Below are 25,661 nucleotides of genomic sequence, written 5' to 3' on the forward strand. Positions count from 1 at the left end.
TATGATTTGATTAGACCATATATGATCACATACTATGAAATTCATTTTTTAAACAAAGTCGAGCTCAGAATCACAATTTTTCACACACAGTAACTTCCAAGGGGAAAAAAACAGATATTTCTTTCTTCTAGTATAGAAGATTTTCATTTTTTTTTTTTTTTTTTCGTAACAAATTTATGTGGATAACAAAAAATGAAGGAATCGCCGTTCGAATCAAACATCAAATATTCTATCTCCAAATTGTTTAGGTATCAGAAAAAAAAAAAAAACGAAAGCTACAAAAGTTATCGATGAAAAAATTCAATAAACTAATTTTATATTCAATTATACTGCAATACTTTTTTTCCTCAATGCTTTATTTTCTTTGTCGCTTATACGATCGTTGGATCATGACAATATCACCAAGACTACTGTCGGTGCCCTGAGGGTAATATTGAAACGATCGAAACCAACCACACGACGTTTTTATTACTGTAGTGAAGATAAGAATGAAATTCAAAGAAATCCGTTACATATATATTACAGAATAAATATTAAAAAAATTTCAGTTTCTGCTTTAAATTAAAGATTGTACTATTCGTTTTTTTTTTTTTTTTTAAGGTAATAAAATCATCATACAAACGCTGCTAAACTCGGATTTTCAAAAATAGAATATTACATATCTACACAACATAATGTCGGGACATTTTGTGTTTTATGAATATAGTACATTACACACCGAGGAAGAAAAATAGGATATTCTAACGCGTGTGCGTTTAAATTAATTCCTTCGATCGTGGAAAAAATCGCACATGTGTTAATTTTTATCATTAACTCTTTCATAAGTGAAAAGAGCGACTTTTTTCTCTCCTAATAGGGCAGAAATTTTAATTTTCGAAGCAGGTATGGTGAAAAAAATTTAACGTACAATGGGTCACTCGGAGAGACACAGTAGCTCTGTATTTGTTTATTTTAAATAAAATCTACTCTATTTTTCTGTATTCATTCAAGCGAAGTTATTATACAGCAATAGAGCCTTAATTGTGAGATAAATTTCATCCAGGCATATTTACTAAAGTAAGCTTAACTCTGTGTTTACACCTTTGTTACGGAGAAAACCACTGTTATATTACAACACTTTCGCACCCTGTAAATCCCCAGACGGGGTGACTGTGATGTATAAACCGCCCTCTAACCTCGATCCTCGTCACCGCGATAACCCATGAGACTAACCAATTTATCTGCATATAGATCATAGACTTAACTCAAACTAAACATTTACGATAAAAAATGGACTTTATAAAAAACCAATATCCAATAAAATATACACATACATATATTAATAACTTAGGAAAATTAGACTTCATTAGGTAGTGATTTATTTGTGCCATTCATCAATGAATTAGGAGAACTATAATTATTTGACAAATTGTTAACCACCGATCGGTAAGCAACCATTTAGGGTTTCCTTTGCAGATATGATAAGACGTGATAATCAAACATGCGTTCCCGTATGAAAAAACAATATATGGTTAAAATATATAAAATCATATATGTTTGCAACAAAAAAATATATGATATATTATAAAAAATCATATAGAGATTTTGGCCGATTTAATATAAAATTATATACAGTAGTAAATATATGTATTCGATATATGTGACTTATATATTTTTAATATTAAGCTATATATACATTTACATTTACCTTATGATATATTGTATTGGTATATTTCCTTTTATATTCAAAAAATATAAAAATTTTATATGAAATGAAATATATGGTAGCATATAGTTCATATTATATATGGCACCATATATTTTCTTTGTTATATTTAAGCATATATTTTATTCGGTGTATGTATATGTATATGGGTATATATATTCGCATCAAATTAACTAATTTTGAAAATTTTAACTGCAATTTAAAGAATATATTAGAATTTAGATCTAATTTAATTGGAGTTGGTCATACGAATAAGAAACTTTTTTTTTCCATACACAATGTAAATATATGTTTTTATATATGATCAGAATATATTTTTATGTATGATAAAAATATAGTTTTCGTATATGACAAAAATATATATTTTCATATATGATAAAAATATTTTTTTTGTATATGATTCATATATATTTTATATATGCTAAACGTATACGGACTCGTATGTGATGAATATTATAATTTTTAATATAAAAAAAAGTATATCAAAAAATATAGTTAAATTGGCCACATATATTTTCTGATATTTATCATATATTTTTACATATATTTTGACCATATGTGTTATTTTCATACGGGATTGAACAAAATTTTTTAAATGGCTTCTATTAAAAAAAAGTTAGTTTTTAATAGTGTAAAGCCCTTTAATATCTAATAAATCCTATTTAGCCTCTTAACAGGACGGCTGAAGGTTCTTGTTCAATAAAACAGCTAATTAATAAATATTAAAATCCGTGTTGCAAAGAATAGTAAAACAAGAAAGCGATGAGTAGTTTGGAAAAAGGATGAAAGTCCATGGAAGAAGTGAATCACATGCTTGAGAGACAACAATGGCGACGAACACAAATTCAAGGAGTCTTCAAGCATCTTCCACCTTCCCCATCTACTCATACCTTCTACCTCTCCCCCTTCTCTCCTCAGTTTTCACCCACTCAATCTACCCCCTCCCCCTCCACATTTCACTCTTCTCCCATTCCTCTCACTGACTCGTCCAGGCAGTTTCCGTAGTTTCTCCGCCGGAAATAATCCACGGAATTATCGTCGGGACTTTTTTCCACCCACTCGACTACGACCTCGCTAACTCCCTTTAACCCCTTGAAACCCCCTCTACCTTTACAACTCCCAAGCTCCAGCACGACTCGTACATTTTCCCTTTTTCTGGAATTATTTTTACCTTCTTCTGATGCGGATTACACAGAGCAAATGCGTGTCCCGAGAGTGTTACAAGAGCCCAATTACCATCATATACTTTAATACAAAGAGTTTGTATAATATAGTTTTATAATTTATACAAACATTTATTCACTTCTCTTATTTTCCTTTTACTGTTTAACAACGTCCTTAATACAATTTGCTCATTATTTTCATTTACTTTGTTTCCTTATTCTATAACTAACTAATATTAATCATTGTTAATTATAAGATCACTTTGCTTAAATACAATTACTTTTATTTTTATTATGAAATTACATAGTTCAATTAACAAAATGTTTTATCACTTTATACTGATTTTCAAGGGAAAATATTTTGTTACCTTTAATGGCACAAAATTATCTTATCAGATAAATATCAGAAATTTATAAAGTTATTGCTTTATAAATTTTTTAATGGAGTTTGGTCAATATTTGGCACATATATAATTTATATGAATAATACTAAAACTAATTTTTAAAATATCATAAATATATGATGTCATGTAATCATGATATAGTGACAAATATTCTTTTTGAAATGAGAGATACTTTCATAGCGAGTATATTCTATAAATACTCTAAGGAATATATTCAGCGATACAAAGTAAAGTACAGGTATCAGGTTTTCTATGTAATGTAAAGGCGTTTATGTTCTCAAGAGAATAAATGTACCAAGTATAAGAAAACATCATGGTGCGAGATAGCGTCAGTACAAATCCCTTGTGTTTCCAACCCCTTTACATTTTATATTACTGATTTCTTAGTTTATTATTTGTTTGATATATATATATATATATATATATATATATATATATATATATATATATATATATATTTTAATCTAACATTTGGACTCTGTGCCGCAGAAAAACTTTAGTCTATAACACAAAGTGTTAGTTTATATATATATATTCTTTTCAATTCCTTTTTATCTTTATTTTCTTGAGTTGATTGTAGTTCCGAAATGAACGGAAACGAATGTGAAGTTAACGACAAAGAAAATCAAAGACTTGTTTTCATTTTTTTACTTTTTACTTTTATTTTTATTGCGTCAGTTCAATTGACCTGATAAAAAAATGATCAAGATGTAACAAAAATAAGTGATTTTGTTCATTATAAAAATTTTTTGGAGTTTGCGTCTTTTATTCATGCAATTTATCATTGTATCGTTAAAATCACCGAATTAGAGAGTGTTGAGCAAGGAGTTTTGATGATTATCAGAAAATTTGATTGTATTGTTGTACTGACACGTGTCGATAAACCAGATCATTCCGGTGCAAAATAAACTTTTTAGAACCAAAATCTGATAAAAACTCGATTTTTGATAAGCAGACAGATTCAATTAGTGGTATACTTTAAACTCGGTCTCAGAAAATTTTCACTGATTGATATAATGCCAAGTACTCCCTGATTGATTCAGTGATATCCATAGGATTATTTATGCAGTCAATATTCACTGATAGTCAGTATCTTTCACTGACTCATTTCAAGACCGTACTATTTAAAATGAATCAGTGAAACGTATTTCAATCAGTGAATTTTCACTGCTCTAAGAGTTTCGACTTTGTCTCAGAAAATTTTCACTGATTGATATAATGCCAAGTACTCCCTGATTGACTCAGTGATATCCACAAGACTATTCATGCAGTCAATATTCACTGATAGTCAGTATTTTTCACTGAATAAATTCAAGATTGTACTCTCTTAGAATAAATCATTAAAAAAATTACGACAATTAGTGAATATTCAACGCACGAGTAGTTCCATAGATATCACTGATTCAATCAGTGATAATCTTGGGACTATGTGTCAGTGAATATTCACTTATCGTTCTCACTCAGAAGTTATCAAAATACACTAAAAAAAATGATGCCTTTAACCGACCAAAAATAGCCAAGCGCACATCAAATTTGAAAATGTTTCCTGTATTTGCTCCTGTTAAATTATCCATCAGTTTACTCATACACCCTATTAATAATATTCCCATTTTACCTCATCTTCTTTGTTCTGTTTTTTCTCCCATAGTTTTTTAATATCACGTTTATTTATTTAATCGTTTTTTTTTTTTTTTTTCGTCAGAGTAATGAAATCATAATTAAAATAAATTGGAAATGGATTCTGTTAATTTAATATTATAATAATTAATTAAACTTGACATATTTGTGATCAATTGAAAGCAATTAAATTACATAAATATTTTGCTTCAAAAAAAAAAAAAAAAAATTCATCGAATAAAATAAATCAAACACTAATCACTTTTACAAACAGTTTTGTAAATAATTTCATCGTTATTTATACATTTAATTGAATCACTAATTAAATTTTGCAAATGAATTTCGATAATTAAATGAATAATAATATAAATTTATATTTATTTCTACGTTATATGTTGAACTTTTTCCTTTGAACTTAGGGCGATCGATATTCATTCACACAAGTTGAAGAGAGAGGTGTAGGAGAGACGAAGAGAGTGATAAAGATAAAAAAAAATTAAAAAAAAATAAAGTAAAGTAATTATATTACATTTTGCAACTGCTCTTGTACGAGCTCTTTAAAGAGATATTGCTACTAGATATCCGTATAACTGTCGCAATTTACATCCTCAGAAATGGACCCAGCTATTTATTTTTTTGTATTTTTATCAACTGTACAAAAAAAGAATCATGCAATAAATTTTACTCTACCATTGTGAGTAAACCAGAGCTCGGACGAATAATTACTCTTCTGTTTATAAATATTGTTCGGTTATGAGGTAAAAAATACTATATTCCAAGTATCATTATACAAATGAAAGCAATGACGTGTTTAGTTGCTTGCTTTTGACTGCTCAAAGCAGAGCTGATTTAATGACGAAAGAATCTGGTTGCCAACTTAAAAATCAAAAGTTATTTTAATCTGAAAATTTATTAACGAATTGGTTATTTTTCCTTATATTTATATGCAAAGATCGAAAATATTGTTTGCCATAATAATAGTCACCGTTATCCATTTTTAACTTCCCGCTAAGAAAATTGAAAATTTTCAAAATTGGGAAGTTATTGGTTTCGGTCCGACTTTTGAGTCCGAATTTGAAAAATATAATATCAATTATAATTTTTTTTTTTATATTATATTTTTCAAATTATTAAAATGATTATAACTCGGAAACTATGGACTTTAGCGACTTGACTCATAGGACTTTTTTTGAAGGGAATAAAATTTCCTATAAAATTTCTTTTGACATTTTTGATGTACTTTCATTGGTTTACGTTTTGCAAGCCAATAAACGTCAATTTCATAAGAAAAATGAGTTCCGCAACGGACACAAGTGAAACAGCTGGAATTACAACTAAGTAACTATGGGCACTTTTGAAGAACACCAAATGCCCTACAATTTGCGACCAAAACCGCCTTGATATCATGAAACGCAGCTGAGTATTAGAATGTTAAAAAAAGTAATTTAATTTACGTGTATTTTAAATGAGAAATCTTTGAAGTCAAATGGCAAGTACTTAGCATTGGAATTAAGAGCTCATATTTGGTGAGAATTTTTTGTTTTCGATGTAGATTGAGATTTTGCATGAGGACTTATAAAAAAAAAACTTTTGCGGAAATGAATCACCCTAATATACATACATATGCATACAAACAGCATACATGACACAATAATAAAATACAATATATAACACAATAATAGAATATGAGATATAATCATAAATCATAAATTCATCAATTCAATTCAATTCATTTCGTGCTCAAGGGAATAATCAAAACACGCTTTTCCAAACTCAATAAATGTAGGCATATTAGAGCATAATATTAATATTATAGATAATATTAAAATATAGTGTTCTGAAAATCTCGTTCATTTCGGATTTACTGCCAGCAGCCTAGAGCAAACAACCGAACACGCCATAAAATGAGGTAAAATGGTCACTCATAAATTATCTTTAGAATTTAATATTTCTGGTTGAAAGTTTGTTTGTTGATTCCTTCTGTATCTAACTGTTTGCGTGGCACAAACATCTATATAGACAAACTTTCATTTAATACCATTTTAAAGGAATATAGAATATTGCGATGTAATACCTTTAGATGATAATATCGGCAAGTCATGTTCAAAAGAGCATTACCCTTTGAGAAATTATAAATTTTTTTTTCACAATACATAGAAAAAAGAAAATAGACTATTTTCATATCATAACCTCATCTTATAGAAAAAAAGAATGACTTTTTTACCTCTAGACAGGGCAGGAATTTGAACTTTCGGTGCAGGTATGGTGAAGATAAATTTCAAAATAAGACATCCGGAAATTGACGTTAATGAAACTATAGTCCAGAAATTCAATTTTTGCATCGTAAATTTTACTGAAATTTTTTTCCCGTGTAGGAGTCATAATTGCATCGATAAAATTAATTGCGTGGTACAATAATTAGTTTGAAATTGCTATTAGTATCATTTATAGTGACAATAATGAGCCCTTAAAACAAACTATTTGTTGAGTAACAATGGAACCATCGCCAATGACAATTAAAATATTTAAAAAAATGATTACATATATATTATATATATAATATATTATTAATAAAGTTCTATAATTGGATATTAAATTAATATTTGTTTAATTGGATGGCAAATAATTTAGAGTTGAAATCAATTCCGTGCAAAGAACAATGAGAGTTAAATTCAATTATAACAGCTAATTAAACTGCTTTTATTCAGTTGAAAAAACAAATAAATTTGGTTTAGTAATTAAATTCAATTTAGTTATTAAAAATATCCAATCAAATTATACAGTGGAATTATAAGCTGATGATCAAGGAACGTTTTTCCTTGACAATACTGTCTTACTATGCTCCGTTTTTCTTACGGCATTATATTCATTAAACAGAAAAATCCGACAGTTAACTGATTTTTCAATTCAGCTTGAGAATTTTTCATTGTCTGCAAGTTTCGGATGTTTCTTCAAAGCTTTTTCTAATACGATCACGTTTTATTCCACTGGCATTTATTTACGTGTGACTTTATTCTCGACAAGAGATCTTTCGACATAAAAAAAGTTGACTTGGTTCAACAAGAATTTACTTGAACGAAAATGATGACTATGGAGAAAAAAATTTTTCTAATTTCAAATAAATTTTCTTTGGAAATCGACGACTTGATTTGAGAAATTTTTTTGTAAATTATGAAATGTTTATATTTGAGCCAAGGGAATACCGTTTTTAGTCAATGAAATTTAAATTTTGAACCAAGTTCAATTTTCTTGACTTGAAAATATTTTTTTTAATTCAGAAATTTTAAAAGATTAATTTTGAGAATAATAAAAAATCGATTCAAGAAAAGGAATTTCATTTGGATCTACTCCAGAAAATTTTTACAGTAGAGACTATACGGTACTCATACATAAGTTATAATAATTACAAATCAAGTTCATGAAAGCATTAGATGCATATACGTTGCGAATTTCTCATGTTATGACTGTGGTTGAAAGGACATCCCACACGTAGCGACGAAAATTCCTGTTCTCACGAATTGACCCCGTAAAGCTTAGACGAATTAATCCGATTATAGTGCCTTTTCAGATCAAGATTAATAATTACTCTGAGGGTTAGTCTACACACTTATACTATGGGATAATAATTAATGCATAATGAATAATGACACCGGTAAGTTCAAGTTGAATATTTTTCATCCATATACACTAGGGTGGCGCAAAAAAACCGAGTATTTTTTTTTTTTCGATCTCACATGAAAATTTTTTGGTTTACGATGTTTTGAGAAGCCTCTCCAAAAATCAGCTCGATAAAAAATTTTCAAGAGGTCGCTCACGAATTTTGAAAATATCAAAAATGATGGAAATTCGGATTTTTATTTCTAAATTTTTTTCTTTCTCGTGGCAGCAATAGTTTATATTTATAAAATCATGACGATGCTGAAAATTTCAGCCCAAAATTTAAACATTTGAACGGCGCTCAAGAATTTTGAATATTAACTGATAATATGTAACTAATAGTTTGAATTAGTTTTTATATTTTTTTACAACTCAATTATTGTCATTTCACTTGAATATATCTTTTGCATAACCAAAAATATACAGGACAGTCTTAAACAATAAAATTTTGAATAAGCGAAAAAACCTACAAATTGTATTACAAAAAAAAAAGTATGTAAAAAACTTGATATTTCTATTTCTCGGGTTATATTTTCATTCATTGTCATGCAAATTGATGGTCAAAAAATCGAGAAGCTTTATTATTAACATTTAAGGGTCGCTCAAAAACGTCTAAAAGACAGCACTCGGAAACATTCAAAATTCTTGAGCGAGGTTTAAATATTTAAATTTTGGGCTGAAATTCTTAGCGTAGTCATGATTTCACAAATATAAAGTATTGCTGCCACGAGAAAGAAAAAAATTTAGAAATAAAAATCCGAATTTCGATTATTTTTGATATTTTCAAAATTCGTGAGCGACCTCTTGAAAATTTTTTATCGAGCTGATTTTTGGAGAGGCTTCTCAGAAACATCGTAAACCAACGAATTTTCATGCGAGATCGAAAAAAAAAAATAGTCGGTTTTTTTGTGCCACCCTAATATACATTGTAAAAAAAGCAGTGTTAAAATGAACTTAATCCGGTGTAGTGGTGCTACAGTTGTATAAAAGTAAACAGTATTGTTTACCTTTAAACGGTAACCCTAAAAATATGCACGCTACGAGTCATGCTGGTCTGACAGACTGCTATTAGAAGTACACCCGGTTTTTTTACTTTTGAGATGGCAATTGTTTGACAATTAGATCGAGTGTATATTTGCTCTCATTTATTTCTGATATTATAAATTTCATTCTACCAAATAAAGTTGAGGTGAATTTAGTCTAAAATTCTAAGACTAGTCACGTTTTGTCAAGTAATATAAATTCCACTGTATATTAATGTATAATGAATAAATAGACTGATTTTAAAAATCCTCACGGTAATCCAATAGGTTGATAGAGCTTTGAAACTGTTTAGATTCCGCGGTCAATTAGTCAATATTAGTTCAACAGTTATTGGAACAATTTTTATTTGTAAATTTCATTTTTTATGTAATTCGAAGTTTGTCTGTTTTATTGATTTACATTTCTCGTGAAATTGAAGCTTAGATGGGCTATTTTGATTAGTACAGAGTATCAACATCGGTAAACTTGGTCGAGAATCGTGAGATATTTACATGAATTCCCATACACAAATATAGACAAACGTGTGCGCACATGCACTCACGTCGACTTTAAAATGGTCAGTATCAATTCCTGAAACCTCGAATCGTCAACAGTTGTTAGAACTCGATATGAAAATCGGGCGGAGGTCAATATTTTGTCATTTGTTTATTTAGTGTTCAATTTTTATAACAGGTTCAAAAAAATTTATAATGATCATAATAATGTGCGTTGCGAATACTATAAATTTTGCCCACAGTAATTTTTAAAAATGTTTATTTCAATTTCCGTTAGATGACCAACATAACCGGCGTTACTATGAACAAATATAATTTTCAGTGATTCGATTCTAAGTAGTCTAAATGACACTTATGCAAGACAGGATCTGATGTTTTTTTTTGTTCATAAAAGAAAAATTTGATTAATGCAAGAATGAATGAAAACAATTGTCAAGTTTGAAACAAAATATAACTCAAACAATAATTTACCTAGAGCATAAAATAATAAAGGAACGAATAGAGATGAGAAGCAGAGCAAAACGAGTTTGAGGTTGGTATGGATGGTGAATCTGTCGTAGTGGTTTTGCGTTCAGTTCACCTATTCGTATCACGGAACATCCGAATCTGTGGGTTTGTTGATACTCTGTTACTCAGAAGCTTTTGGGCGCATTCAAAATCACGGAAATTCATTGAGTATACCTATATAAAATGTTGTGTAGTATCTACATCTACATTTATATATTTATACTACAGAACTCTTGCATTAAGTTTGACGGTTAGTCAAGCACCCGTCTGCATAAAATAAACATTGTCACCCGATAAAAGATAAAATTATAGAATTGAAGAAATCAAAATGTTAAGAATTAATGATAATTGATATCAGCTGTAATATCTTTAATTTTGAAAGAAATATGAAACTAATAGTTTAACCAATCAGGCGCATGCCTTAAATTTTCTAAACACAAATAAACTAGGAGATACCTACGTCTGTTCGGTTTGGCATCAATCAAATTTTTAACGGCCCTAGGTAGAAAATTGTCTTAGTCGGACAAGTTTGAAACTTCAAAATAGCTTTATTTTAGCTTAACATCTAAGTCTTGTTTTGTAAACTTTATTCTAGGTTGTTATTAGAATGAATTTTATTACAAGTCTTTAGAGTGTAACTAACCTTCAAATATACCTTTCTGTTAGCTTTTTTTTCCACGTATGATAAGATTCGTTCTAAGCTCGGATTCTAAACTTAAAACTACCTTATCTGCTAACATTACTCCAAGCGTACATTGAAAACTGAAGTTTGAGGTTAATTAGGAGTTTGTGTTATTGTTTATAAGTGATAAATGAGTTCAATTTTGTTTGCAACATATATAAAGAAAAATATTTACTAAGTAAGTAAGTTTTAATTTTTTAATTTATTGAATCACAAGTTTTTAATGCTCATAATAAAAAAATTTGAATTTTTTAGAACGTCGTTACATTACAAGAATAAAACTGATTACGTTATAAATTACTGTCAAAACGATGAATAACAACCATAAAAGAACATTTACTGTTTTATATTTCTAAAATATATATAACACTATACATTTAATGCCCAATATCCGATGTTTGTGTACAGTAAAAAAAATAATAAAAAATTTTTCTCTGTTGACATGTTTTCAAACTTGAATTACCAAATCTATTCTAGCTAAGAATAAGATATATTTTTAACGTTATAGTAATTTGAATTGTCACTGTTTGTGCAAGCTAAAACTGCAAGCTTTATGTTAGCGATCCAAAGCATTACCAACTAACCTTGTATTGACCATAGTTTGTTAGCTAATTTTAGGCTAAAACTGATAAAAATAGCTTAATACAAGCTAATTCCATTGATTACTTTCTACCTGGGGTAGAAAAATTTTTTATTGGTAAGCTCCTAATTTATGTAAAGAAGTTACGGGAAAGTCTCAGTTGTAAGCAGCAATAGTTTGTAGCTTTCGCGGTTAGTAATTAATTAAGCAAAAAAAAAACATAGTCTCTTCATCTATTAATCAGCAGACAAAGCGAACAGCCATATATAGTATCCATTAAATGTAAATAATATTACTATCCATTTGTTATTTACATAACTATAAAAATACAAAGGAATAAATTGGAAAAATTTATGTACAACTTTACAACAATTACTATCCTCAAAAGACTGAACAATACATGCACATTACACAGTACGTTACGACTTTGTTTTTCACTACACGATGTCATATTGTTTCAATCGACATTTTTTAACATGTTGCCATCGATTTATCATTCAGTCATGATTTAAGATGAATAGGACAACGGAACAACGTGAAAATACACATTCCAAATGCAATTTATCCATTATATATGTCATCATGACATTTCGACATTCAAGTATTTCCTCATGTGTGATTGAATTCATGTCTCATATTGATTGATATCTTCCATAAATATCAGTTCTATGTGATTTATGATTGTTTTCTTAATTAATTTAATCTATTTTATATTAACTAATGGGTTTTTTTTGGGGAAGGTATGAAATGTATGTACTACACATGCACTTTGTTCACTCCTCGTCATGAAAATTCGAATTAGTTATTAAAAAAGGCAGGGAAAAGGAAGGAGCATTTAAGGAAATACTAAATTCTAGGGGACTCAAATACGTTAAATCTTTTTTTTAATGATATTCAAAGTGAATAGAAAAAATGTTCAGCTGCCGTTAAAAAAAAACATTTTTATTTTTGCGGGAAGAATAGGGTACCTATTGAAACAAGCTTAGGAAAACAAAAATTTCTAGAAATTAAATAAATTAAATTTTCTCATAAGTGATTTATATAGAGAAAAATTACATATCACATAATTATTGAATGCAAATGAAGAAAAAAATTTTTTAAAAATTTTTTATCATAAAACAAGTTATTAACATTTTTCAACTGACACTTTCGATTTTTGAAAAAGTTAAACAAAAAAAAAATTCGAAATATTGCTTAAATAGTGTCTTATTTTACACCAGTGCTTCATTTGCCCCTGGTTTCCCCTCTACCAGCATATATATATATTTCACCAAATCTGCAACGAAAAAATTCAAACTTTCGTGTGCGAACCTAGAGAAAAATAGTATTCACAACCTGGAGAAAGTCAGGTAGTTGAATTAATTTTAAAAACATTAGAAATTCATCATATTTAGTATAATTTTTGGAAATCGAGTTTCCATCAAATGTCGACGTCATGAAGTCCTCAGAAATTATTCTGATTACTTTTGAAATGATAGCCCAGTATGTAATCTTTAAAATTGGAAAAATACGTACTAAGATTTAATAATTATTTATTAAGATTTAATTACTAAAAACAATTATTGACTCATAAATTCGTTTATTTATCGATTCATTCATTGATTTGATTTTTATTATATTATATTAATGAATTTAAAAATACACAAAGGTTAAAATTTATTCATGTGAAATAAATTCGGGATTCAGTGTAACGAAGTTTGAAATTCAAATTGAGAAATTTATTTGTAATCTAATCAACTGATACAAAATCAATTTTAAAATATATTTACCAATAATAATTTAACATTGTATTGAATATAGAACGTTTTAAATAGAAAAAAATACATGTATATGAGTCATTATGTGTTACGGTATCCGATAACTAAATAATAACTTGTGCATTTATTATGCACATATTAATTGAAGTCTTCAAGAAAACGACTATAAATGAAAATTTTAATTAACCCGACCAATTTCCACCAAAATTTTTCTCGAGAATAGTTGCAAATTTTGGTCCACAGGTTCCTTCGTGCCAAAAGCCAGAACACTCATAACCAAAGCAGCATTTGTAGCCTTGTTGTCCATGACACTATTGAAAAATAATATTTAAGATTTTACAAAAAATAATATTTATAAAAAACAGTAGCGAAATTTGAGTTGACAGTGCCTTAAATAACTTTTTGTAACATACACTCAACATGTTCGCCATTAAGCACCTAGAGTCGGCAGCTCAAAATATTAAATATAATACAGCAGGAAATAGAGATACCTATTGTTCGAAAAGTGACGTTATCGGCCGTGCAAAAGCTGTTTTTGGTACATATGACTGAAATGAGGGTTTGCGATATGCTTGTATTGGCGGCACAATTTTTGGGTTATGCTACGTGGTCAACAAGAACGAGTTTCTACATCTTTCTCGCATCAGCGAAGCGAGTTATGAGTTCTCGTTGATGATGTAACATAACCCAAGACGAGTGTCTTTAAAGTTCAGTTGAAAGGGATTCAATCATTATTATAGCAACATTAGAACTTTTAAAAGGTACTATTCACAGGTTACAATATTGGACTGAATGAAAATAACAAACATATGATTGCAATGCGCCTGAGCAGATGAATAAATAAGGTGGCAGGAAAATATAAAGACAAAGCATCTATATTAGAAAATTATCTATCGGCAAAATAAAATCATGCTGAAAGGTGAAACAACTCGCGACTCATAAACAAGCAATATTTAAAAATGAATTTTATGGGTTGATTGTTAAGTGCAAGTACATATTGAATGAAATGTAGTTATTTAAATCAACATACCCATTTTCCGGTACAATCTTCGTCATTTTTAGAATCAACAGTAGCGATCATTCCAATGATTAATAAAATTGACAAAAATGAAAATAATCTAGACATCATTTTGAAGCTTTTTATATCAATTATATTGAACTGTAATGAATAAAATAGTTGGTCTAAGTAAATTCTTTTTTCCGACTTTAATTCTTTTCATACAAAGCAAAAAATACTATTTTAAGTAAACAATGGTTTTATACTTGTATATTGTTTCAAGACAGAACTTACTTTTCAGCCGACACTTGACGAAAATTATTTTTCTTTACGAATCAATGAGTCAAGTATCGGAGTATTTATAGCCAATTGAAAACAATATGGTATTTTTTCTTTGGTTGAGTTTAAATTTTATTATTTTTCCACCTTTAGTCAAAGAGACCAAACTGGAAAATCTACTCAATAAATAATTTAAATTAATATTGTTTACAACAACGTATCTGATAGAAGTATGATTGATAATAGATGTACTCGTAAGCCTTGAAGAGTCACTGGATGCGCATCATATGATTTATGAAATAGAACATAGACTCAGCTAAAGACATTATAAATTAATTATTATAATTTGCCTATACAATGCATAATGATATAAATAGTGAAAATAATATGCATATTATGTGGAAAACATGAAAAGTTGATGATAGGACGATGGAGAGTTCAAAGCCACGTTACCCAGTGAGTCTTCAAGACACTTCATCAATTACCATACTTCTATCGAATACATTATTGTAAGTTACTTCAATTTGAATCATCACGCGTCACTAATTCTAAAAGGACTTATGTTTTTATACGCCGTTTTGGCTTTAGTCACTAAATTTGAAATCAAAAGGGCGTATCATTTTCTTTTTAATGTTAATCTTATTGTAAACTTATTGTGAAGTCGAAAATTAGTAAAAAAAATTTCATTTATGAAATAAGTCCACAAAGCGATTGGCAATGAACATAAAATTGTACGCCCTTTTGGTTCTAGAGAGTTTTCTAAAGCCAAAAGGGCGTATGAAAATATGTCTTTTTTAAATTAGTATCGCGATATATTAAGCGGATAAATTTAGCACTCGGCGCGATACCGACATGGTCTGGGTTCGATTCCCAGTTCTGGCTATCTATATTTTTCTCAATTTATCTATAAGTTGTCTTATTGAGAAGGTTTGCATGTTTGTTTCCACTATATTTAAATGGTTTATTTAGGCCAGTAAAAATAGAATTTAACTTTGCACTAAATTTCCGATCCAAATTTTTTTTTTTATAAGGTTTAGGATCACTTACTGAGCATAAAATCTCAAAATGCTGACAGATCCAGGTAGCGCTACAAGCGCCATGTTGAAAAAACGTTTTCGGCCGATATCTTGGAAACTATGCACTTTAGGGCAAAAATCATAGCGACCATTATTATAGAGAATAAAATTTCGCATCTGTTGTTTCCAGTAAAATTTTTTGTAAAACTCACTGTTTACGATTTATGGCCCATTTAATGAACCGGTTTTTCTAATTACCGTATGATGGAAAAAATTCCAGTTTAGACTCTTTGACGTAAGACTGAAGCATTATAAATTTTAATCTTAACCAATAAAAACATACCATATTTTTTTCAACTGACTATAATTATTCCGACACTTAATTTACTATTTTATAAGGAAAAAAAAAACACAATTTCGTCTGAGTGTTCGATGAATATTACCCAGGTCTGTATTGGAACAAGTTCACCTTTTTAACTTCCCATTAAGAAAATTGCAAATTTTCAAAAAGAGGGAAGTTATTGGTTTCGGTCCGATTTTCGAAAATCGAGTTTTAATCAGATGTCAAAGTTCGAAGGTCCTAAGATGTTACTCTGAAATTTTCAGAGAGATGTTCGTATGTGTATATGATTGTGTGTGGATGTAAACTTCATATATTTTTAATAAATTAAGATCTAAAAGTTCTTGCGGCATTCAATAGAGTCTGTTTGAGCTCAGATTTCGGGCAAATTCTAGATCATTCAATCAAATAGATTCTGAAATATTTAAATAAATATGGAAAAAATTTATATTTTGTTTTTCTTGAATATTTTGAAAACTGTTCGATATTAAAATAATTAATAATAACTAATTTCATAACCATCTTTGAATGAGCCTTGATTTTAGACAGCAGAGTAATTTCATTTAAAAGAACTTTCGTTTGATATTTGAATTTAGTATCACGAAACAAATTGAAAAAAAAAAGTTTTTAATTATTAATTATTATCATCACCGCAAGCTTTGTGACGCACTACCCGTTATCAACGTAGAATAAATTGAAAAATAATGCTTACATATATAAAAGAATGAGTGAAACATTTCCAGAGGATGATAATTAACCGTTGTCGAATGAACCTAGCTGTAGAATTCTCTTTTGTCTTGTCGCCTCTCACTCTTTATTCCTCTCGTTATACCGCTCTGTGGTCACGTTTTTTTTAATTTTATTTCACTTTTCGTTTTATTTTATTTTTTTTGCATTTTCCTGTTAATTCTCTATTTTCTTTCGTTGTTGTTTTTTTTTCTTTTTGTTAAATTAAAAACACTAATTGCTGCCTTTGAGTTGTTTTTGTTTATGTTTTCAATTTTTCACAATCAGTTTATTTATTCTAGGTTTACGTGAATGCAACCTGAATTATTCTGTTACAAACATTTAATGAAATTTATTAACTTTTAAAAATAAAATAACTTAACCTTCGTAGAAAAAAAAAAATGAAATGTTTTGAATTTAGCTTCATGTTAAAAACATTCTATTGAAAATTTATTTGAAGAGAACAATCAACCATTAAATGTTTTATTTAGTTTTTGAGAGGCCGAAGAAGTTGAATATAATTATTATGGTTTCAAATTTTCGTCAGGGTATTCCTCTAATCGGGCAACGAAACCTTCGGTCATGTGTAAAATGAGCAATAAATGAGTTAACTGATGGTTAGTAACGAAGCTGAGAAGGTGTCAGTTTGTAACTCCATAGGCAAGGGTTCGAAACCCGGCTTGGGCACTTAACATCAGAGCCCCACTAGCTAACGGGAGGTCATTAGTAGAATGATCTGCTATACCGGCCAAGTTTTCTAAAGGTTTATTTCTTGTTTATACAGTGGAACAGTTAAAATTTTTTAAATTTAATTATATATGAATGTATTGTGAATAGTTGATGTTCCGTCGTAACGATTTTTGTTTTAATCAACAATTGATCGATAAATACTTTTAGAAATTTACATTCATAATTTTTTGGTTACATGGTATCTGTCAAAATGTCGGTATGATGACCAATGATACCACAGTAAGCGCTGTCATCATTGCAATCGAGGGATTGTCATGGGAAATTGAATCCCAGTAAGTATCCAAGCGAGACCCGACAGACTCTCGATTTGTCCTTTTCAGAGTTCTTAAAACATCTTACTCAACTTTAAAGGGAATAGACAGAGCTTTGATTAAACTTATACTACAGTAGGTAGAAGAGCTAGGTCAAGAAAAAGGAATAAGAAAATAGGACAGGGCGAGGTAAGAAGCAAAACCCCATAAGGAAACTAGAATTCGATACGAAATAAGTTAAATTTATTTTTAAATAGCAAACTTAGTTTAACCTGATAAGGATTTTTGGTCTGCTGCAATAAAACCGATTGAAACTTTTTTGAAAATATGTTGATTGAGAACAATCATTCAGAATAGCTATTGATTTGCTGTTACAAATGAGACTAGGAACGTGCTGGAATTTAAAATCGCTTGAACGCGAGTACTGGGGCATGAAGTCTTAGATGTAGAGTGAGAATAAAGAGCTCTGTTTATGCTTCGTGTTGTGTACTTGAGTGAATAAATGTAAATAGTTCTGAATTTCTTTTTTATCGTGAAATATTGATGCCGGACTATGATGGATTGATTCGAGAGGCTGTATTACATTTAAAGTGAAATATATACAGCTTTGGCCAAAAATATGAGGCATCTTTATACAATTTACTGCACTTGTAGTTTTTCAAGTGAAAAATAAGACTACTTTTGCTTTATAAATCACAAAACTCTAATATTTCGTTCGTTCTCAAATGAGTCTTCCATTGGCTGTAATGATCTTCCTTTTATGAATTAAAGGGTTTTTTCATTTCGGAAAAACCCAACGATGCTCAGTAGGGTTCAAATATGGGCACTACGTAGGCCATTCAAACCAGATAATCTATCACTGATTACAAACTAGTGCATCGCGGTCGTTACACGGTAAGAAATGCATGGCGTTCAACACCATGCTGGTATGGTCTTAAGACAGATACTAAAATAGTATGTAAAATATTCCAAGACAGTATTGTAAAGAGTCCCAGAAGTCCTAGCTTGCAGAGAAGCTAGCATTGTACCAATTTTCTCAGATCCAAATATAGCACTAAATTCCGTACACCGGCATTAAATTGGCACTAAATTAGCACTAAATTAATAAATAAAAATCGTGCGATTCTGCTCAAATGACAATGCTGGCTTTACAGACGTTCCCAGAAGTGTGGCGTTTTTTACTATACTGTATAGTGTTGGAGCTATTGTATTGCTCACACGTATGCATAGCAGGCACGGCGAAACAGCATGGCCCTGAGACCCTTACTAAAATGCCAAGGGCACAATGTTAATAGTTTTTCCCCCATGATTTCTGGCGTGTCAATCAATGTATACAATCAATGTATCATCGTATTACTACCAAAATGATATAGATGTCGTTAGACTAGGTTTATCGGCCAGAAGCAATGTGGATACGGCAATGCAGTAAGGGCCTGACGGCCATACTGATATTGCGGCGTCCGCGCCAACTATTGCCAATGTTACTATTCCTGCAATGGTTGAATCATCTATGCATACAATTTTATAACCTATAAAAATCTTCGATACCATACAGTATGGCGTTCACGCCCATACTGACATAGTGATATCCGCAAAATATTTCTTACCGTGTAGTTTATAATAAGGATCATTGTTTTCATGGAATTTGTCGGCACTCATATTAGTGCCCAATCGAAAAAATATATGTCCGGGAATATATGCCGACAAAATAGTGTACATTTTTATGAATAGTTGAATAATCACAACAAGAATTCAATAGCTACTGACAAATCCTATTTTCAAGTTTTTTTAACTTGAACCGTACGTATGTTTTCAATAATTTGATTGTCAGGATTCGAATATGCAAAAAAAGGAGATTTAAAATAAATTATGATAGATAAAAAAAAATTCCGACCATAGAACTAATGAACATTCTCGTCATACATTACTTTTAATTCTCGAGACAAGTTTTTTCATCATACATTCGAATGGAGTTAACGAATTCATCCGGTTGTCTAAATTTACGTTGGCAGCTGCCTTTACTGTCCATCAACCCCGCTAAGCATGTTTTATTTTTTATATCTTTTCTGTTCTCTTCTTTTTTTGTGTTACTGCTGATACCCGTAAATTATGTTGGCTAAATCTGTTTTGCTTGCTCAGTATTGGTAAGGATATATATCACAAGCTATCTAACGGATTAGGTAGTATAATTTGAATTTTCACAATCCAATTAAAAATTCAAAAGAATGGAAACGTATTATATAAATCTAGTGCATTTTCAACGAATCATAAGTAGTAGGTAAATACTTCTGTTTGCGTGCAATTATAAATTCAAATTTTATGGTGGTTTTTAAATTAGTCATACCTTAAAAATTCGATAGTCGCGTTTCTTTTTGGTTCACTTTTCTCATAAATTACAATAGCTAGAGACTTTTTTTTGGATTCAGAAAACAGGTATCCATAAGCATCCATAAAAAAAGCTTAATGACAAAATTATTCCATATTACTATTTTTCTATGCATTTTTAATGGGAGCCCATAGTTTTTTTGTGGCTTCTTGTTAATCGATGTTCAGATTAATTTCAAATGGATTTCAATGGAATCCATTTTTGCCGCATCAGCCGAAAGTCCAAGTAAGATTTCCATGGGTGGGTTTACCCCATGGGTTCTTGCAGGTTCTCATGACTTTGTACGAATTTTATCATGAGTTTCAGAATATACCATAAAAGCTGATGGTTTTCTATGGGTTTCCTTGAAAGCGATTCGAGAAAATTTACTAACATGCAGCTCACTACCTAAAAATTGGTATAGAAATCTATGTAATTTGGTCAAGCCACTTTAATTTTTTAAATAGTATTGACCAATTTTTATGGTACATAAACTCTCAAAGTTATTGATCATGATACTAAAAAGTAGGAATATTTGTCACAAATATATAAATTGAGTAGATTCTTTTTCAAAATATTTATTGATATCAAATAAATTCATTTGATAGATCTAAATACAGCTGAAGCTATAAACGGTATTTTTATTTATTCAAAATAAATCAAACTCGCGACAAATAGCTCAAGCTTTGTCGCTTCTGTATGTATGCATATAAAAAATATAAATATTCGGTTATCAAACTCAGTATTTTATTTAAAATATCGAAGTATAATTTACATAAATCTAGCAGTCAACCATTTATACTAATAATTATTAATATTTATTAATACAGTCATTATGATTTCTAATCATTTTTTATTTGTTTTTACATAATTATTCTATTTTAATTGTAATTTGAGTGCCCGCATGAAAATAATATACATGATAAATATATATGGAAAAATATATAATCAATGGGACCATATAAGTAGCCAAAAACGATATATATTTTCTTATATATAATATAGTAACTTTTAATATAATTAATTATATACGTAAGTTTATAAGTTAATACATGTAGTGTATATATTTATAATCATATATGTAAACTTATAAGTTAGCACATATATGTATTACATATATTGATAATTATATATGTAAATTTGTAAGCTATCACACATATATATATATATATTTTGAACACAATGTTTGAATCTTATAACAGAGAGAGGAAGACAGAAAAGAATAGATTTTATTTATTCTTACATATATGGGGAGACTTATATGGTTCTATATATTAAAAAATATACAAAAATTTATAACGTTAAATACATGGTCCATATATCGTGCCATATAATGATGAATTATATATGTATTCTTATTTGTTTCCATGTATAAATAACATTTATTTTTGAATATATTAAAATTATAAGTTTTCAAATATATAAATAATATATTGAAGTTATACGGAAATATATGAAATCATATAAGAGAAAACATAAATAGAAATATAAAAAAATCCGCCAAAATCTATGTATAGTTCTATGTAAGATTTAATGTATTGTCACATATATATTTATATCTGTAACATATATTTTTTAATATATGTTTACGATATATGATATTATCATGGTGTAGTTCGAGTATGATAATTTTAAAAAAGTATCTAATTAATATCGGATGTTCAGAAATGATCAATTTTCATATTATCTGCATTGGAACTGCGAGTTTCAATGCCTATTTTACCATTCAGAATAAGCCAATTTCAGACCACTATGATTTAGCGGACAGAACTGATCAGTTTTTTCCCTGGGAAAAAAATTCATTATCGTTTCTTCAGTTGATTAGTTTTTGACATTTGTGTTTGAAAAATTAAAAAAATAATATGAGTTCCAATAAAAATAGTAAATTGTGTGACAAGTAATGAAACATTACGATTTCAGATCAGGGTGAAGTTGGCTGCGTTAGCCATAGGCGAGAACTGACATCACCCAGTCTGAAATCGTGTTCCATCCTGGGTCACATACTCTATTTTTCACCATGACTTGCATGGGAACTTTAAGTTTTGGTGTCAACAGCCAGCGAGAAACAAGTCCCTAGATTCCGGGTGATGTCAGCTCGCCTTCGGCTCGGGCAGCCAACTTCACCCTCGTCTGACATAGTCTTGTTTCGTCTCATGCCATGCAGTATACTATTTATTACTATTTTTTACCTCTTCCAAAAAATTAAACCACCTTGCCCCTATTATTATTCCAACCACAATCTAGCCAAACGATAAAATTTATTTATTTCAACGATAAAAAATCGCTGATAGCCATCATAATAAATAACACAATTCTACATTTATTTCATTTCAACCGAGTATAGAATTTCTCATCGCAAAAATTAAATAAATACGAAAAATATTTACATAAATTACAAATGTATAATCAACGTATTAATAGCAATGCATCTCATTGTTTGTTTTAGTGAAAATGTGAAACAACCAGAAATAAAAACCAAAATATATAAAAGTTTTAAATGAATAGTGTGAAAAAAATCTATATTTTACACTCAATATTATCACATCGTGTGTATTGTATTTTTCACATCTTTTATCTGATAAAAATAAATATACATATATAAATATAAAGCAGTCATAGTGTGTATTATATATAAAGTTAAAATCATCTCACCGTCGAGGACATAACAACAATGAGAGCAAACGTTAACGTTGGTATCCAATACTATTGTATATTTTCTCTTGCATCAACTCTTCCCAACGCTGTACAACATTTACCTCTTTTTTTTTTACGACAGTTTTTTATGATTTTTTTATTTTATTGATGTTTATTCTTTACCAGTATTTTTTTTCCTATTTCATTTTTCTTTTTCTTTTATTTACACGTTTTTTATTTACGTAAATCTCTTGATTCGTTCGTGCATTTACTTTTATAATATAACTTCAGAAATAATTGATTAAAACGTTTAAATATTATTCCGTACGTCTGTTGGGAATTTATTATCTAAAGAGAAATCCCATGGCATTTTAGTTATGAAAATTTAATTTCTTTTTCTGTTATCAGTATCAAGTGATTATTAATAAAATATTTTTATTTAAATTATTAGATCAAATATAACTAATAATTACTCTTACACCGAGAAAAATTTATTATATTCTGCATGGAAAAGCTATATATTGTTAAAAATATATAAAAATATATATGGTGAATATGTGATACATATATGGCGGCAAAAATATATAAATTTATGAATATATGTTTTTTACATATATTGGATTATATATTTTTATTAATATATTTCTTTTTATATAATGTTTTATATTTCTCTATGTATATTATCTGGTATAATGCTCAATATATTTTTGTCATATATGAATGATATATATGTAATTTATAAACTATAATTTAATGAAATTTATATATATTTTGACTCATAATTAGTGATATATTGTCTGTATATAATTGATCATACATGGAAGAACTTATATGTTTAAATCTATGGTTTGCGGTATATTGAAGTTATATTTTTCCAATATATTAAAAATTATATTTTTCTCAATATATTGAAAATTATAGTTTTTGTATACCTATATTTTTTAAGAAGCTGCCCGATAGCATAGAAATGATAATTACAAACTAAAATGCATGGTTTTTATTATGTAACATACCATAGTACGACAAATATGTATAGTACTATATATTTTGCAATATATTGGACGTTATATACTGCAAAATATATGGAGTACCATATATTTTGCAATATACTGGAAAGCATACAAAAAATATACATCATACTGTATATTGATAAATATACTAATTTCAATACAATACATACAATATATCAATATATGATAAAATTTACCAAGATATATATGCTCAACATACATAAAAAAAGATATATTGATAAATATATAATTAATATATTGTAGTAATATTTTTTTTTTTCAATTTATTATCATATATTGATACGGCAAAAATATAAATATTATTTTATATATTGTGCAATACATCACATTATAATATTCATATATTTTAAAGTATGTTTTTTCACATATAAAGTTTTTTCATGTGGGTAATATCTAAGATACTAAATTTTTAATCTAGATTATCAGAAATTATAACTTTTATTATCTTAACTAATTATAACTATTATCAACATCGTTATTCTTAATAACCTGATGGTAACTATTACGTTCATATCACGTCTATAGTCCCGTATGTGTGTGTAAAAACACGTAATTTCCCGCTTAACAGCATTATTTAAATTATTTAAAAATGCTACCGTAAGATGGACATTGTGGCTCAATGGATACAGATAAATTGAACGAAATTTGGCATAGGCTCGGATAGCTCAACGGGAAGAGCACTTAGCGCGTAACTGACATGGTCTGGGTTCGATTCCCAGCTTGGACCATCTATATTTTTCTCAACCTATTTATAGACTTTTTATTGAAAACGTTCCTTTCTTATTCTACCCAATCCCTTCCTATCCTAATTTTGTTTCCCCATAATACGGAAGTGTGAAAAGCTTTACGTATATAGTCTCGAATGTGTGTGTAAAAACATATACTTTCCTGCTTAACAGCATTATTTCAATTATTCAATAACAGGAGAGAATCGGATAGGATAAGAAAGGAACCTTCTCAATGAACAGTCGATAAATAAATTGAGAAAAACATAGATAGTCCGAACTGGGAATCGAACCCAGACCATGCCGGTTACGCGCCGAGTGCTCTTTTAGTTGAGCTATCCGAGCCTATCCCATATTCCGTTCAATTCATCTGTACTCATTGAGCCACACCGTCCATCGTACAGTAGCATTTTTAAATATATATGTTTAAAAATGCATTATTAAAAAAATCTACAACAATGCTCAACACAATATACTTTGATCAATTTGACACCTAATTTCAATTTGACAGTTGTTTGTATGTAAAAATAAAAAACTACTGAAGAACCTCTTATTACAGCATGTTTTTGCTTACAATGAAATTCACAATCCGTTGACAGAGACATAACAAAAGCGGCTGCGGAAACTGTAATTGACTCTTGTACTAAAAGGCGCTTTTAAATTTTTCATCACTCAAAGTTATTTATTTATTAAAAATGAAAACCTGCCTCGTTTACTTGTGTTTCCAATGAATATTTTTTGATTCAATAAATAAATTGAATTCTATAAAAAATTCTATCAATAAATACTATCCGCATATATATAAATATATATTTTTTTTGTCAACTGAATTTCACAAATTTCATCATTCATTGCCACTCAATAATTAAAAAAATAATTTATCAATTGGAACGTTAAGAGAATTTAATTGGTAAAAAATTCTCGTTATCTACATTTA

The 25,661-nt window shown here is 28.9% G+C and overlaps 1 protein-coding gene and 1 long non-coding RNA gene across 4 annotated transcripts in view; one reads left to right on the plus strand and one right to left on the minus strand.

Annotated features, from left to right (window-relative positions):
- LOC130678125 (suppressor of lurcher protein 1) overlaps nucleotides 1-25,661 on the plus strand; it is a 473,368-nt gene that overhangs the window by 346,954 nt on the left and 100,753 nt on the right. The window lies entirely within an intron of this gene.
- Nucleotides 13,550-15,056, minus strand: LOC130678135 (uncharacterized). Its single transcript, XR_008991768.1, has 3 exons — nucleotides 14,902-15,056; nucleotides 14,641-14,769; nucleotides 13,550-13,921 (listed from the first exon to the last, which is right to left on the minus strand). It is a non-coding gene; the product is annotated as an uncharacterized LOC130678135 (long non-coding RNA).

Source organism: Microplitis mediator, chromosome 1, assembly GCF_029852145.1.
Source record: "Microplitis mediator isolate UGA2020A chromosome 1, iyMicMedi2.1, whole genome shotgun sequence".
NCBI classification, from domain to species: Eukaryota; Metazoa; Arthropoda; class Insecta; order Hymenoptera; family Braconidae; genus Microplitis; species Microplitis mediator.